Source organism: Aegilops tauschii, chromosome 2 (genome assembly GCF_002575655.3).
Source record: "Aegilops tauschii subsp. strangulata cultivar AL8/78 chromosome 2, Aet v6.0, whole genome shotgun sequence".
Lineage (NCBI taxonomy): Eukaryota > Viridiplantae > Streptophyta > Magnoliopsida > Poales > Poaceae > Aegilops > Aegilops tauschii.
In genome coordinates, this window is record NC_053036.3 from 99,799,145 (window position 1) to 99,813,481 (window position 14,337).

Genomic DNA, 14,337 nt, shown 5'->3' on the forward strand with positions numbered 1-14,337 from the left:
TTGCCTTAAATCACTCGCTTCCAAAGATTCATACCACAAATGTATTACTTGATCAAGAACATGTTAGGTAGCATTTCACATCAAAAATTCTGTTTTTATCATTTACCTACTGGACGACGAGTAGGAATTAAGCTTGGGCTGCTGATAGGTCTCCAACATATCTATAACTTATGATTGTTTCATACTATTATGTTATCACTTTTGTATGCTTTATATGCCATTTTATATTGTTTTTATGGATTAACCTATTAAATTAGTGCCCAGTGCCAGTTCCTGTTTTTTGCATGTTTTTGTTTGGCACAAAAACCATACCTACTGAAACAAACACGGTGAAACTTTACGGTGATTCTTTTCTGGAACATAAGAGACCCTAGAAGCTTCACGGAGAGACCAGAAGACACACGTGAGAGGCCACAAGCCCAGGTGGCATGCCCAGGGGGTTGGCACGCCAGGCAGGCTTGTGGGCCCCTTGATGCTCCGTTTGCCCTAATCTCTGGCCTATAAATTTCCGTATATTCCAAAACCTTGGAACAAGACCCAAAGCAATTTTTCTACGACCGCAAGCCTCTGTTCTTCCGCAAAACCCTCTAGAGGCCTTCTTTGGTACTCTGTTGGAGGGAGAAACTGTTGGTGAGGTAGTCTTCATCAACCTTTCTTCCTCCATGATGATGTGTCAATAGTTCCTCCAAGACCTATGGGTCCATAGTAGTAGCTAGATGGCTCTCTCTCTCTCTCTCCCTCTCTCTCTCTCTGGATCTTCAATACAATGATCACTTCTGAGATCAATCCGATGTAATCATTGGTGGTGTGTTTGTTGGGATCCAATGAATTGTGGGTTTATGATCAGAATTATCCATTGAACTATTTGAGTCTCTTGACATTTATTTGCTGCGTAATTTTATAGTTTTGTATTTCTCTTTGATCTATCTATTTCTTTTGGCCAATTAGATAGATTTATCTACACTACTATTAAAAGAGCAAACATGAATTCCCTTAGAGACACACCACAAAGTGTACACAGGATTATCAGAGGCGTTAGATCAATCCAACTAAATAGCATCTAATAGTCCATATCACATCAAGGGTCTGCCACGCACATGAACGTCCCAGATTAAATGTTCTGCCAAGCAGACTGCCCGGCACACTGGTTCGCCCTCACTTAACGTGGATAGGGGGTTTCTATCCCGTAATTTTCTCTTTGCCCTCACAACACGTCGTCTCTCTGCTACCCCACAGACGCGTGCGCAGATCGCCGCCACCGCCCGCCGCTCCTCCTCTGTTGTCTGCTGCCTATGGGCGTGAGCGCGGATCGACACTGCCGTTGTCCCTTGTCCGCTCCTCTTCTGCTACCCCACAGACGCAAACACGGGACTCATTCGCCGCCATCCGCTCCTCTACTGCCCCAATGACGCGAGCACAGACCGCCGTCGCCACTTGCCTCTCCTACGCTGCCCCATGGATGCGAGCGACGGAGCGAGAGTCTCCGGCGCCACCGTCGGCTTCACCTCTGCTGGCCCACGGAAGTGAGCGCGCGGCGCCGTGGCCGCCTGCTGCTCTCCTCTGCTGACCAACGGATGCGAGCGCGGGCTGCCGCCGTCGCCATGTTGACGCCCTCGCCACCAAGCCATCAAACTTTGATCAGGTACAAGCTTCGATCAGAATTTTCTTTAAGACTTTACCTCAACATCAAGCCGCCGGCTTTGCGTAGGAAGTTAGCTGACGGGAAACAAACCTAGGTGGCTCATACTCTGTAGCAAGGAAAGCAATCTGGTTTCATGGAACACTGACTCTCCCCACATATTCAATTATTAGGAGTACCGTAATTAGAAGAATCTGCGATTGAGACAACAAAATAAATATTGACCAAAATGACGGACATCAGTCAAAGTTCACCTCGTGGCAGATTTGGGTCAAAATTCATAAATACAAAGAGTAACATAAAAAAACATGACTACAATTGTACTCCTATTTCTTAATATACCGAGTAAACAAAATGCAATGGCCTATAATATAGAGTTTATGTGCTTTGCATGAAACAGAATGCATGTCACTGAAAATATCTCTATTCTCTAATATGTTCTGTTATTATATAAGCACATAATTGGGAGGACTGACATCCAACTTGGCTAAATGAAAGAATTAGCAAACATAATTTAGGAGATGCCTATCTTTTGTAGCATGGAAGTGAGATAGTCAACAAGTTCTATATCAAAAGACCCTGAGCATGGAAGACAGAAAAAGTGACATCCCAACTAATAATAGGAAAAGATAGACAACATACACGAAACGGTAGAATCGGCTCCTCCACTCATGCTTCTCTGAATTTCTACTTGCTAAATCCAGAACATGCTTCTCTGAATTTCTACAACCTAAGTTCAGTAGATCCTTCTCTGAATGTTGGCTTGCCAATTGGTATTGTATTGTAGACTTGAGAGTACTGTATGAAGTCTATTTGTGCCAATGGATTGCCACATTTTTATGTTAGTTTTAAGCCATTTGAATGAAATGACTACAAAATCTCTATGACAATCTACGACTAATCATTTTGTGCAAATAAAAATCAGTACATGCTTCTCTATATATCTGAAATACAATTAAGCAAAATTTGTTCTTATATGTTGGCCTGCCAATTGGTATTGGGTACCATGCATTAATGTTTTTCAAATGCTTAATCCAAGTGCCACTTCTGTACTCAATAAGGTGAACTTTTATTTAAATAACTAAATGTTGGTTTGCCGAAGTTTTATTCTGATCGAATTCTGGTACTTACATTGTATGTTTACCAACATTACATATGGCCAGGCAATCATTTGGGCTATTTATGTAGCAATTCATCAGACTCAGCAATCGAGTAAACGCAGTTAAAGAGTAAGGTATGTATATATGTTTGGCAATTTAATTCCTTCTTCCACATTGTATGATGTCAAGTTTCGGACATAGTTATATATATGATTTACTGTTGTAGGTTGTAGTGTTGGCATGAAGAATCGTAATACGAATTTAATGACTATCGTGCCTTACTGTCAAGATGAATAATGGCCAACTCAGATATTCTTTGAGTATGTTTCTCCTAAAGCTAACTTACCAATGTTTAGTGCAGATGCTGATAACTTTTTAGTTTGTTTCAAAGTTGTGTAGTTCAGATTCCGAAATTTTGTGTACGATTTATAGAAGATGCTATGTAAGATGATGACAGCATACTCTGTACATGTGAGTTCAGCATGGTTCGATGATGTATGATTTTTTTTAAAGAAAACTATGACTACAAGGACCTACAACAAACCTAAGTCTGCACAAGGTAAAAATCAAAGTGGACTTCACCTCTTGATCATTTCTGAAATTTCCAAAATGAGATGTACAAGACTTTCTTATTTACTTGATTTGCTATTTACCCAGGGTAAATAAATATATCACCAACTCTTACCTACTTGGACCTTATAGAGCCTGAAGATTTTCTTGGAGACAGGTCAAAAAGCAGATCCAAAAGAATTAAAGAAACAAAGGGAAAGGAGAGGTATGCACTAAACAGGGATGAGATATTAAAAGGAAGACACGAGGCAAGGGATAATAACAAAGCTACATCTCCTTTCTAAATTGAAAGCGCACTCCATCTAAGACACCCGTGGCCATATCACCTGGTTTGTCCATTTTTCTGTTCTTTATGATGTAGCAGTCACAAGTATAATCATATCTATGATCAATTCTTTCTGACAGATTTTCACACTGCGGAGAAGCCCACTGGGCAATCTGCTTTCACTCAACTGCGATACACACCAGCTGCGGAAGGTGATGTTTTTAAGTTCAATGGTTTGAGTTTATGAAACAAATGGTTGTCCAGTTGCTTCTGCTGTTTGCAACACAAGCATATAGAGCTAAAATTATCAACCACCGGAGAAAGCGATTTTCTGAGACAACACGCTGATAAACACCACTTATCAAGCATCACCATCAGAAGAGACTAACTGGAAAAACCAAACTCTTAAAAAGGCTGCAAGCGAAGAGAACGTACCTCAATATGAGGTTGCTTGCTATTATGAAAGCGAGGTGCACTTGGTGTGTATACATCATCCAGTGAATCCAAGCTTGCTTCCCTTCACATATGCACAAGAAGATTTCACAAAAATCTAGCAATCAAGGAACATTTGACAATCACAATTAGACTAAGCAAGGAAGATGTACCTGCACTGTAGCTAAACACTAGAACCCAACTGCATACTGTACCTGTCCCATAGTTGATTGACTTGATTCTGTCAGAGCTAAACCTGCATGCATTTTGATAATAGTTAGACGAAAAAAATATTATTTACATAGCATTCATTTGAGTTACAGAAGCTATGCAAATGCATGTTGATTGCCTCAACGATCAGGAAATTTTCCAGTACTGCAGCCCCATGGAATGCATTGTTATGTATATGTTATTTTTCATGCCATGAAACTGTTGTTCAGATAAACAACAATGCATCTTGTCAGAAATGAGAAAAAAGATTAGCTAGAGCATCCTGAATTACATTTAAGAATGTTCAGACCAAGCAAGACTAATCAAATATGCCTTATTGGTATGGCATTATATAGAGATATTATGTAGTCACTGAATAAACTACAAATAAGTTCCAACTTAAGACTGCAATTGTACCAGTGTAAAAGAGCAGTTTCCACAGACTATAGAATTGCATGAGCAATGGATTACATTACAACATTTCTGATTATTAGATCACGCTTACGCACAATAGCTAAAGCGGCCAAGGCATAGGCTTCTGGCGGCCATCGTGCGAGGCGTGGGGCTGTGGCTACGGCGGCGTCATCAAGGCGCAAGCAGCGCCATCGGACGGAGCCGAATTGAGCAGAGGCGGGATGACGAAATACCAGTCACGGGTGAGGTGGCCAGGTGGGGAGGGCGTCGACCATCCACTCTGGAGCATGTGGTACTTGGCCACGGTGAGGCTCGCGACACGCCCAACCCATCGGAGCAAGGCGTCCTAGCCGGTGCTCCTCGGCGCTCGCTCCGATTCTGCGTCTTGTCCCGCGGGAGGAGGAGGTAGGCGTAGGGGAGCCCTTCAGCTCTCATGTCGAGTCCACGACCGAGGATCTGGTGGAGAGGAAGTCTGCGCCTCCGTCGACGGAGGTGGAGAGGCAAGAGAAGGGCGGCCGTCTCAGCAGCGATGGGGACTGGGGAGGCAGAGGGGCAGTCCCTGCCGAAGCAGCGCGCAACAAGGGAGGATCCCTGTGCCGGCGGCGCGATGCAGTGGGGAGGGCGGAGGCGCTGCTTGTCCGGGAGCAAGATGAGAGAGTGTGTCAGTGGTGTGTGTGGCCACGGCGTGTGCGTGTGTGTGTCCGACGGGTGTCATTTTTTTATCAAGTCAGTCAAGGAATGCTTTAGGTTGTGAATAATATAAAGAACCCATTGGAAGTTAAATTTTAATTCAAATTATTAAGATTTTTGGATATTCTTTATTGCATAATACAGTATATGTCTGATGAGTATGAAGCTATAGAAAACATGGGAAATCCATTTGGGCTCCTAGGAGCACGTGCTCCGCGCATGAAAATTTATTTTGGAATGTCATAAAATCCCAAAAGAAAAAATATATTCAGTCACATATTTTCATGGTTTGTCGATTTAAAAAATTGTTGTGTGTGTGAATCGTACATTGCACTCTCATGCTTAAACCGTTAGGCCCATGATACCGTATTTGGGTGGGGGAACTAAATAAAAATCAATTCGATAAAAAATCAACTTCAGGAGTAAATAGATTTCTAAAAGCATGTGTTATATTTGAGAGACGTGTGTTGCACGTGCATGCTTACTAGTCTTTAGTGGAAGATGTGCTTTGTAGTAGGTTCAATCTTACTTTGTCTACATTATGGCATCTTGCTTAATGTGTTACTCTGTTTATCATGAACTTAATACTTTGAGATGCATGCTGCACAACGGTCTTGGGGTGGAGTAATAGTAGTAGACAATGCAGTTGGATTAATAGTATACTTTGTCACATACGTAATGTCTATATATTGTTTATGCCTTGGATGATCATCATAGCTTGTCGGTGTACAAAAGTAGGGGCACTCCTTTCTACCCCTTTACTTGTGCATTGACAGTTGGAGCCGCGCCCACGGCCACACTGAGCAGGGCAGAGGAGGGAAGTCGAAGGCACAAGGCGACCAGAGGCAACGCCAAGACCAGAGAACACGAAAGAGCAAGAGGGCGAGGTGGACTGCCCCGGCAAGACCCTTGCCGGGGCAGCCTCCGCGGCCCCGGCAAGAGCCTTGCCGGGGCAACTTGCCTGATGCCAGCAGAGCGGGCCCTGCCACCCTTGAGCCCGCGGGTTCCAACACAACCAACCAACTACATTGGAACCAAGGCTCGGGAGGTGCCTCTGAGGTGGCACGCAGATCTTCGTCAAGATCATAAACTCACCAGATCAGGTGAGGATCAGAAGACGACGATTGTTGAGGATATAACCATTAGAGTCACCCGCCCAAGAGGGGCCGGGTTACGTCATAATGGTCATCACGCAAAGCCCAGTACCAAGCTTGAAGACGACGGGTTAGATAATGGGCTTAAGACCCGGAGGTGGCTTAAGGCCCGTAGTGATAACCGCCATTATGGTGGAACTTGTAGTGTAAGGCAAGAATAGTTGAGAGTCCGAGCCGGACACTCTTATGAGCCGGCCGGGACTCTGAGAGCCGCTGGGCATCAACCTCTCTATATAAAGGGACGACCCGGCGGCGGTTTTGGGACAAGTAAGATCTCGTCGAGGGCTAGGCATTGCGATTAAGCTCCCTGGTCATCGAAACCATCATCAATACCACCTCAACTGGACGTAGGCTTTTACCTTCACCGTAAGGGGCCGAACTAGTATAACCCCCGTGTTCCTTGTCCCGTTTAACCCCTTTAAGCTTCCTAGCTGCGATGGCTCCACGACTAAGTCCTAGCTCGAGGACATCTGCCGTGATAATTCCACGACAGTTGGCGCCCACCGTGGGGTCAGCGCACGGTGGATTTGAGTTCTTGAAGGGCAGCTTCGAAGGGCTCAAGGGATACGCTGTGGGCCGGATGACCAAGAGTCGTCGCGGGAAGCTCTACATCGATGATGCAAACTGGGGCCCCGACGCCGGCTCAATTGAGTACGGGTACCGGGTCCCCTTCGGCGGAATTCATGTCTTCATTGGCAAGATTGGTGAGCCGGGCCCTGAGCCGGATCTCTGCGCCGATCTCATCGAGACGGCTCAGCGTGCACGACCCGCCCGGGCTCTACCTGCCTTGAAGCATGCTTTTGTGGGATGTGTCCATGGAGGATTCTCTGAAGGATCTGGATCTGGTGATGAGACGGCCGCCGGCTCTGACGGCGAGTCGTCTACGGATGAGTCAAACTCGTTGTATCAACTTCAAGATGGCAGGTTCAGGGGTTGTTCCCATGGCGACAGCATTCCGGACCCCTTTGAACCGCCGAGCCGGGTTGGAATCTTCATGGCCGGTGCGCAACCTATTCAAAACCCCACCTCCGGGTCAGGAAGCCCGGTGCCTTCACCGGCTCAGGTGCTGATGGATCTCACAGACAAGATGACGGTCCTATTGACCGCTGCGGTGGATCCGGCGGATCAAGTTCAACATGACGCGGAGGTGGCTCAGTTAAAGTTGGATCTAGCAAAGGCCAAGGAGGATCTGGCGGCGGAGGGGATCAGGATGGCTGCAGAGAGGGCGGCTCTCGACGCCCAGACTCAGTTGATTCAGGCACAGTCCTTCCGGCTCACGATGGATTAGAACGCGTCCAATGAGGTCATGCGAAGGAGGCATCAAAAGGCCCAATCTCGGCTCCCTCCGGTTTACGATCCTCGAAACCTCTTCAACACGCCGGGTGCAGGGTCTAGTAACCCGCCGGAGATCATAGTGCCCAGGGCTGGGACACCAATTCAGCCCCAAGTGATGGGACCTCCCCGGGTGAACCCTGCCCCGCCTCAGTACGTGCCAATACCACCGGGTCATTATGCCAACCCGTTGGAAAACATGGTCGCCGCGGCAGCACGGCTGGCGGCTCTCCCGATGGATGGTGACTCTCCAACGGCGGTTGAAACCCGCCGGGTCAGAGAACTCCTTCAGACAGCTCTGGCGCAGCAAGAGGCGTATTCTTATAGCCGGGACAGGATCCATTCAACCCCTCGTCCAGGCCGGAGCCCGAGTTATAGCAGGCACATGGTCGCTGCGACCGGCTCAAGTAATGTCCGACGCCATGACTTGCCACCTGGCCACGGCCCGGCTCATAACGGAGCCTTTCACGTAGTAGACCAAGACCGAGCACGACAAGAGGCGGAGCAAGTGCCTCAGTTGACGGCTTACCAGACACCCCCGGCTTATCCGATGGCTTCCGTCGACGTGGGTATCCCTACGAGAACTGAAGGTGTCCCTTGTTTAGTGCCGGCTCTCCGCAATGAACGTCTACCCAAGGACTTCGAAGGGCCTAGGAAGGTGCCTAATTACACGGCAGATTTACAACCCGGAGCCTGGATCGAGAGTTATGAGATGGCTATGGAATTGCTGGAGGTCAGCGAAGCGGCGATGGCCAAGTACTTCACCATGATGTTGGATGGGACTGCCCGCACTTGGTTGAAAGGGCTGCCACCGAATTCTACCGGGTCTTGGGCTGAGCTGAAAGCCCGGTTCATCCAAAACTTCAAATATACCTGTAGACAGTCTATGTCAATTGTGGATTTGACTAATGTAAACAGCAGGAGGGTGAGTCTATGACACATTGGGTTCGCCGGTCAAAGAGATAATACATTCATCTGATAAGATGGATGCCAGCTCTGCAGTCTTAATGTTGGAGCAGAATTGTCGTTTCCTGCCCCTGAAGATGAAACTCGGGCGGCTCAAGCGCGACTGCAATGATATGGGTACGCTGATGGCGGCTCACGTCAAGTACGCCGACTCTGGTAGTACCAAGGACCCCGCGTCAGATGATGAAAGGACAGGGAAGGGAAAGAAGAACGGCAACGGCAAGGGTCCTCAGCATAACCCGGCGAACCAAGGAGGTAATAAGCGTAAGGCTGATGGTAGCATGGAGTTTGTGGCCAATGCCAGCTCACAGGGTAACAACCAGCGACGTAAGGGGAGGCCACCTCCCCGAGCCGGCGGTTCTGGCCCAACGCTTGAGCAGTTGTTGAATGAGCCCTGTCCAAGGCATGGCTCTAGGGAGAAGCCAGCTACTCATCTATGGAAAGATTGCGCAATCATGAAGGCCTTTAAGAATTCCAATGCCTTTAATGGCAACAATGGCTCGGACGGCGGCCCAGGCGCTGGCGGCTTTCATGGCCCGGGCGGCGGCTCAAATTCCAATCCTCAGAATGTTCAAGGGGGCTTTAATCAGCAATCCGGCCAGGGTCATCAACAGCAACAGGGGGGATACCAGACCAATCCAAAGCAGCTCAATGGTGGATAGTATCATGTGTTTACCACGAGTCTGTGTAAGCGAGATCAGAAGCTTCATAAGAGGGCTGTGAATGCTGTTGAGCCGGCGGTTCCACGCTATTTAAGATGGTCTGAGCAGCCTATTGTGTGGAGTAGGGAGGATCACCCTCCCCGGGTTGATAATCCGGGTCACCTGGCCCTGGTGGTGGCCCCTTAGGTGGGAGGATATAAGTTCACTAAGGTGCTCATGGATGGAGGCAGCAGCATCAACATCCTCTATTATGAGACCTTCCGTCGTATGGGGTTGATTGATAAGAACCTCAGCCAGTCCAATACTGTTTTCCATGGTGTGGTGCCTGGTAAGTCGGCTTATCCAGTTGGTAAGATCAAACTGGAAGTGGCCTTTGCAGATGAGTACAACTACAGGGTGGAAAAATTGACCTTTGAGGTGGTCAAGATAAGAAGTCTGTATCATGCCATATTTGGGCGGCCGGCTTATGCCAAATTCATGGCACGGCCGTGTTACGTATACTTATAGCTCAAGATGCCGGGTCACAATGGGACCATTACGGTTCATGGCAGCCGAAAGATAGCCTTGGAGTGTGAAGAAGGTGATGCGGCTTATGCAGAATCCGTTTGTGCAACAGAGGAGTTGAAGTTTTACAAGGACAATGTTGACCCAACTAACATGACATCTCTGAAAAAGCCGACCACGGAACATGACCCGGCAATGAAATTTAAGTCAGCTGATGAGACTAAACTTGTTGATTTCGTTCCAGGTGACTCATCTCAGCAGTTCAGCATCAGTGCCAATCTGGATCCAAAATAGGAAAGCGCGCTCATCGAGTTCATCCGTGAGAATAGGGACATTTTTGCATGGAAACCTTCTGACATGCCAGGTGTACCTAGAGAACTCGCTGAGCACACTCTTAAGATTGATCCGAAATTTAAGCCGGTCAGGCAATTCCTTCGGCGGTTTAATGAGGAGAGGCGGAAAGCCATTGGTGAGGAGGTGGCCCGGCTCTTGGCGGCCGGGTTAATTGTCGAAGTCTTTCATCCAGAATGGTTAGCTAACCCGGTGCTCGTGCTCAAGAAGAATGGCACCTGGCGGATGTGTGTGGACTACACGGACTTAATCAAGGCGTGTCCGGCTGATCCTTTTGCTCTCCCCCGTATTGATCAAATCATTGATGCCACGGCGGGTTGTGAGCGTTTAAGTTTCTTGGATGCGTATTCTGGATACCATCAGATTAAAATGGCAGTTAAGGACCAGGAGAAGACGGCGTTCATCACTCCCTTTGGAGCCTTCTGTTATGTGTCTATGCCTTTTGGACTCAAGAGTGCACAGGCGACTTACCAGCGTTGTGTGCAGAATTGTCTTCATAACCAGATTGGGCGCAATGTTCATGCCTATGTGGATGATATCGTGGTTAAGTCCAGGGAGAAGGAGACCCTGGTAGATGACCTTAGAGAAACCTTTGATAATCTCCGGGTTTACAAGATGATGCTTAACCCGGCCAAGTGTGTTTTTGGTGTTCCTGCAGGCAAGCTCTTGGGTTTCCTGGTTTCTAACAGAGGCATTGAAGCTAACCCGGAAAAGATAAAGGCAATCACCTCTCTGGCTAAGCCGGCGTGCATCAACGACGTCCAGCGTCTAGCTGGCCGCATCGCTGCTTTGAGCCGGTTTATAAGCCGTTTGGGTGAAAAGGCCATGCCACTGTACCAGTTGATGAAGAAAACTGATGACTTTGTCTGGAATGATGCTGCTAATACTGCTTTTGAGGATTTGAAGAGACAGCTGGCTGAGGCCCCAGTCCTTGCTGCTCCGGTTGACAAGGAGCCCTTATTACTGTATGTAGCTGCTAACACACGAGCCGTCGGTGTGGCTGTGGTGGTGGAGCGCAAGGAAGAGGGTAAGGAGTATCCGGTTCAGTGGCCGGTTTATTACGTCAGTGAAGTGCTCATCGAGTCCAAACAGCGGTATCCGCATTGGCAGAAGCTTGTTTATGGTGTGTTCATGGCAAGCCGGAAGCTTAAGCATTATTTCCAAGGTCACCCCATCACTGTGGTTAGTTCTGCTCCCCTTGGAGATATCATCCAAAACAGAGAAGCCACAGGAAGAGTGGCTAAGTGGGCTATAGAGCTTGGGCCTCATGGTCTGAAATACGTACCGCGCACTGCTGTTAAATCTCAAGCTTTGGTGGATTTCATCAACGATTGGATAGAGCTACAGGTGCCTGAAGAAAAGCCGGATAATACATATTGGACTATTCACTTCGACGGGTCTAGGCAATTGGAGGGCTCGAGGGCTGGAGTTGTATTGGCTTCCCCTAAAGGTGACAAGTTTCATTATGTGCTACGGTTGATGTTTCCTTGTACTAACAATGCGGCTGAGTACGAGGCCTTGCTCCATGGTCTTCGGATGGCTAAGGAGATGAGCTTGAGCCGGGTAAGGTGCTTCGGTGACTCAGACTTAGTGGCTCAACAAGTATCAGGCAAGTGGGATTCCAAGGACCCTCTCATGGAGGCTTATCGCCGTGAAGTTGATGCCATTGCTGGACATTTTCAGGGTTACCAAGTAGAGCACATCGATTGCAGGAAGAACGAGGCGGCTGATGCACTAAGCCGGCTGGGCTCTCAGCGAAAGCCGGTGCCGCCTAATACTTTCTTGGACATCTTGCATAACCCTTCTGTTAAGTTACCTACAGAGGAAGACTTGGCTGTCCCTGACCCGGAAGCACAGTTGGTGGCGGCTCTCCACATCACCCCGGACTGGACAGTACCATACTTGGCTTACATGACCTGGAGAGATTTGCCTGAGGATGAAACTTTGGCCAGACAAATAACACGACGGTCTAAGTCAATGGTCATTACCAATGGTGAGCTACATCGTCGCAGTGTCACTGGAACTTTCCAGCGTTGTGTTTCCCCTGAGGAAGGCCAAGATATTTTGCGTGAGATTCACGAGGGGGATTGTGGCCATCATGCCGGCTCAAAATCTCTTGTGGCCAAGGCTTTTCGTCATGGTTTTATTGGCTGACAGCTCATGCTGATGCGGAGGACTTGGTCAGTAAATGTGATGGTTGCCAGAGGTTCTCGCGACGGGCTCATGTACCGGCTCAGGAGCTGAGGATGATACCAATCACTTGGCCATTTGCGGTCTGGGGGCTTGATATGGTTGGGCCTTTTAAAAGGTCCAAGGATAAGAAGACCCACCTTTTGGTGGCAGTTGACAAGTTCACAAAGTGGGTTGAGGCAGAGCCAGTTAGCAAGTGTGACGCGGCCACGGCGGTTCAGTTCATGAAAAGGGTGATATTTCGCTTCGGCTTTCCACATAGCATTATAACTGACAATGGTACCAATCTGTCTAAGGGCGCCATGGAGGAGTTTTGTCAACGAGAGCATATTCGACTTGATGTTTCATCAGTGGCTCATCCTCAATCCAATGGTCAAGCTGAGAGAGCTAATCAGGAGATCTTGAAGGGCATTAAGCCCCAGCTTTTGGTCCCTTTGCAACGGACGCCGGGTTGTTGGGTGGAGGAGTTACCCTCCGTGTTATGGAGCATCAATACTACTCCTAACAGGTCTACGGGTTACACGCCTTTCTTCATGGTTTATGGAGCGGAGGCAGTCCTCCCCAGTGACATCCGTCATGACTCGCCTCGAGTGGCGGCTTATGTTGAGGCGGATAATGAACAGGCGCGCCAAGATGCTCTTGACTTGTTGGACGGACAGCGTGACGTGGCAGCAGCTCGCTCAGCGATTTACCAACAAGACCTGCGCCGTTATCACAGCCGCCGGGTTAAGTCCCGGGTCTTCCAGGAAGGTGATCTGGTGCTCCGGCTCCTCCAAGATCAAACAGATGCACACAAGCTATCCCCGCCTTGGGAAGGGCCCTTTGTGGTCAGCAAGAACTTGCACAACGGGTCATACTACCTTATTGACGTTCGGGAGCATAAAGATTCACGCAAGTCGGAGGAAGAGACCCGTCGGCCGTGGAACATAGCTCAGCTTCGGCCTTATTACAATTGAGCTACCGGCTCTCATAATGTACATATTTCTATAGCCATGTATATATTATGTTAAATAATAAAGCAGGACCTCTGTCCTTTTCTCCTCCAAAGGTAAACGTGTTATTTCCATTACAACATCACATGGTCACTTGGAGGTGGATCTGGCTTATGATCGTATTCGAATCTAGCCGTAAACAATATAATCAACTGGGGGCTTCCTGTTCAAACATAGGTCGTATTCGAACCAAAGAGAACATAATTGTCGATACCCACTTGATTGGCAAAGTGCCAAGCTCATTGGGGAGTTTTCTTTGATCATATTTGAATCATAGCTCAACCCCCTTTGGGAACCGACGTCGATCGTATTCGAATCAGCGTCATTAAACAACTCTTAAGGTCATTTGGGGGCTTCCTGTTCAAACATGGGTCGTATTCGAACCAAAGAGAACATAGCTGTCGGTACCCTCTTGATTGGCATCGCCAAAGCCACTGGGGGCTATATGATCGCATTCGAATCTTAGCTTAACCCCTTTGGGACGGTTCTCTGGTCGTATTCGAACCGGAAGCCCCTAAGTTTTTGATCTTCTGACTTACAACAAGTTCTGTTGGTCACATCAACAGTGTGCAAGGGCGGCTTTTCCTTTGCCGACTTAATTTTGATTCACAACGTTGATAACACATAGTAAGTATTCTTGATGCTGGTAAACCGGAGTTGAGATCTTCACCTCATTATTCGGGTTACATAAACCGGAAATATACTTGAAGGCTTGTAAGTATGCTATTATGGTTACATCAAAGATATAATTGAGGGCCAGTCTTTGGTGATTTTTAGTTCATGTTCCGGGTTATATATATAAGGTCTATGATTCTCAGTGCGGTAAGCCGCCTAGAGACTTGTGATTTGTTTTCTATGCAGGATGG

The 14,337-nt window shown here is 47.7% G+C and overlaps 1 long non-coding RNA gene across 3 annotated transcripts; it reads left to right on the plus strand.

The window, feature by feature from the left end:
• Positions 1-1,209: 1,209 nt before the first annotated feature.
• On the plus strand, positions 1,210-5,774 carry LOC120974996 (uncharacterized). Of its 3 annotated transcripts, none has more exons than XR_012201937.1 (6): positions 1,210-1,642; positions 2,803-2,873; positions 2,966-3,298; positions 3,397-3,638; positions 3,715-3,786; positions 4,711-5,774. It is a non-coding gene; the product is annotated as an uncharacterized lncRNA (long non-coding RNA). The 3 variants fall into 3 exon arrangements; XR_012201938.1 differs by having other exon boundaries at positions 4,751-5,774; XR_005770704.3 differs by lacking the exon at positions 4,711-5,774 and having other exon boundaries at positions 3,715-4,704.
• The last annotated feature ends 8,563 nt before the right edge of the window (positions 5,775-14,337 follow it).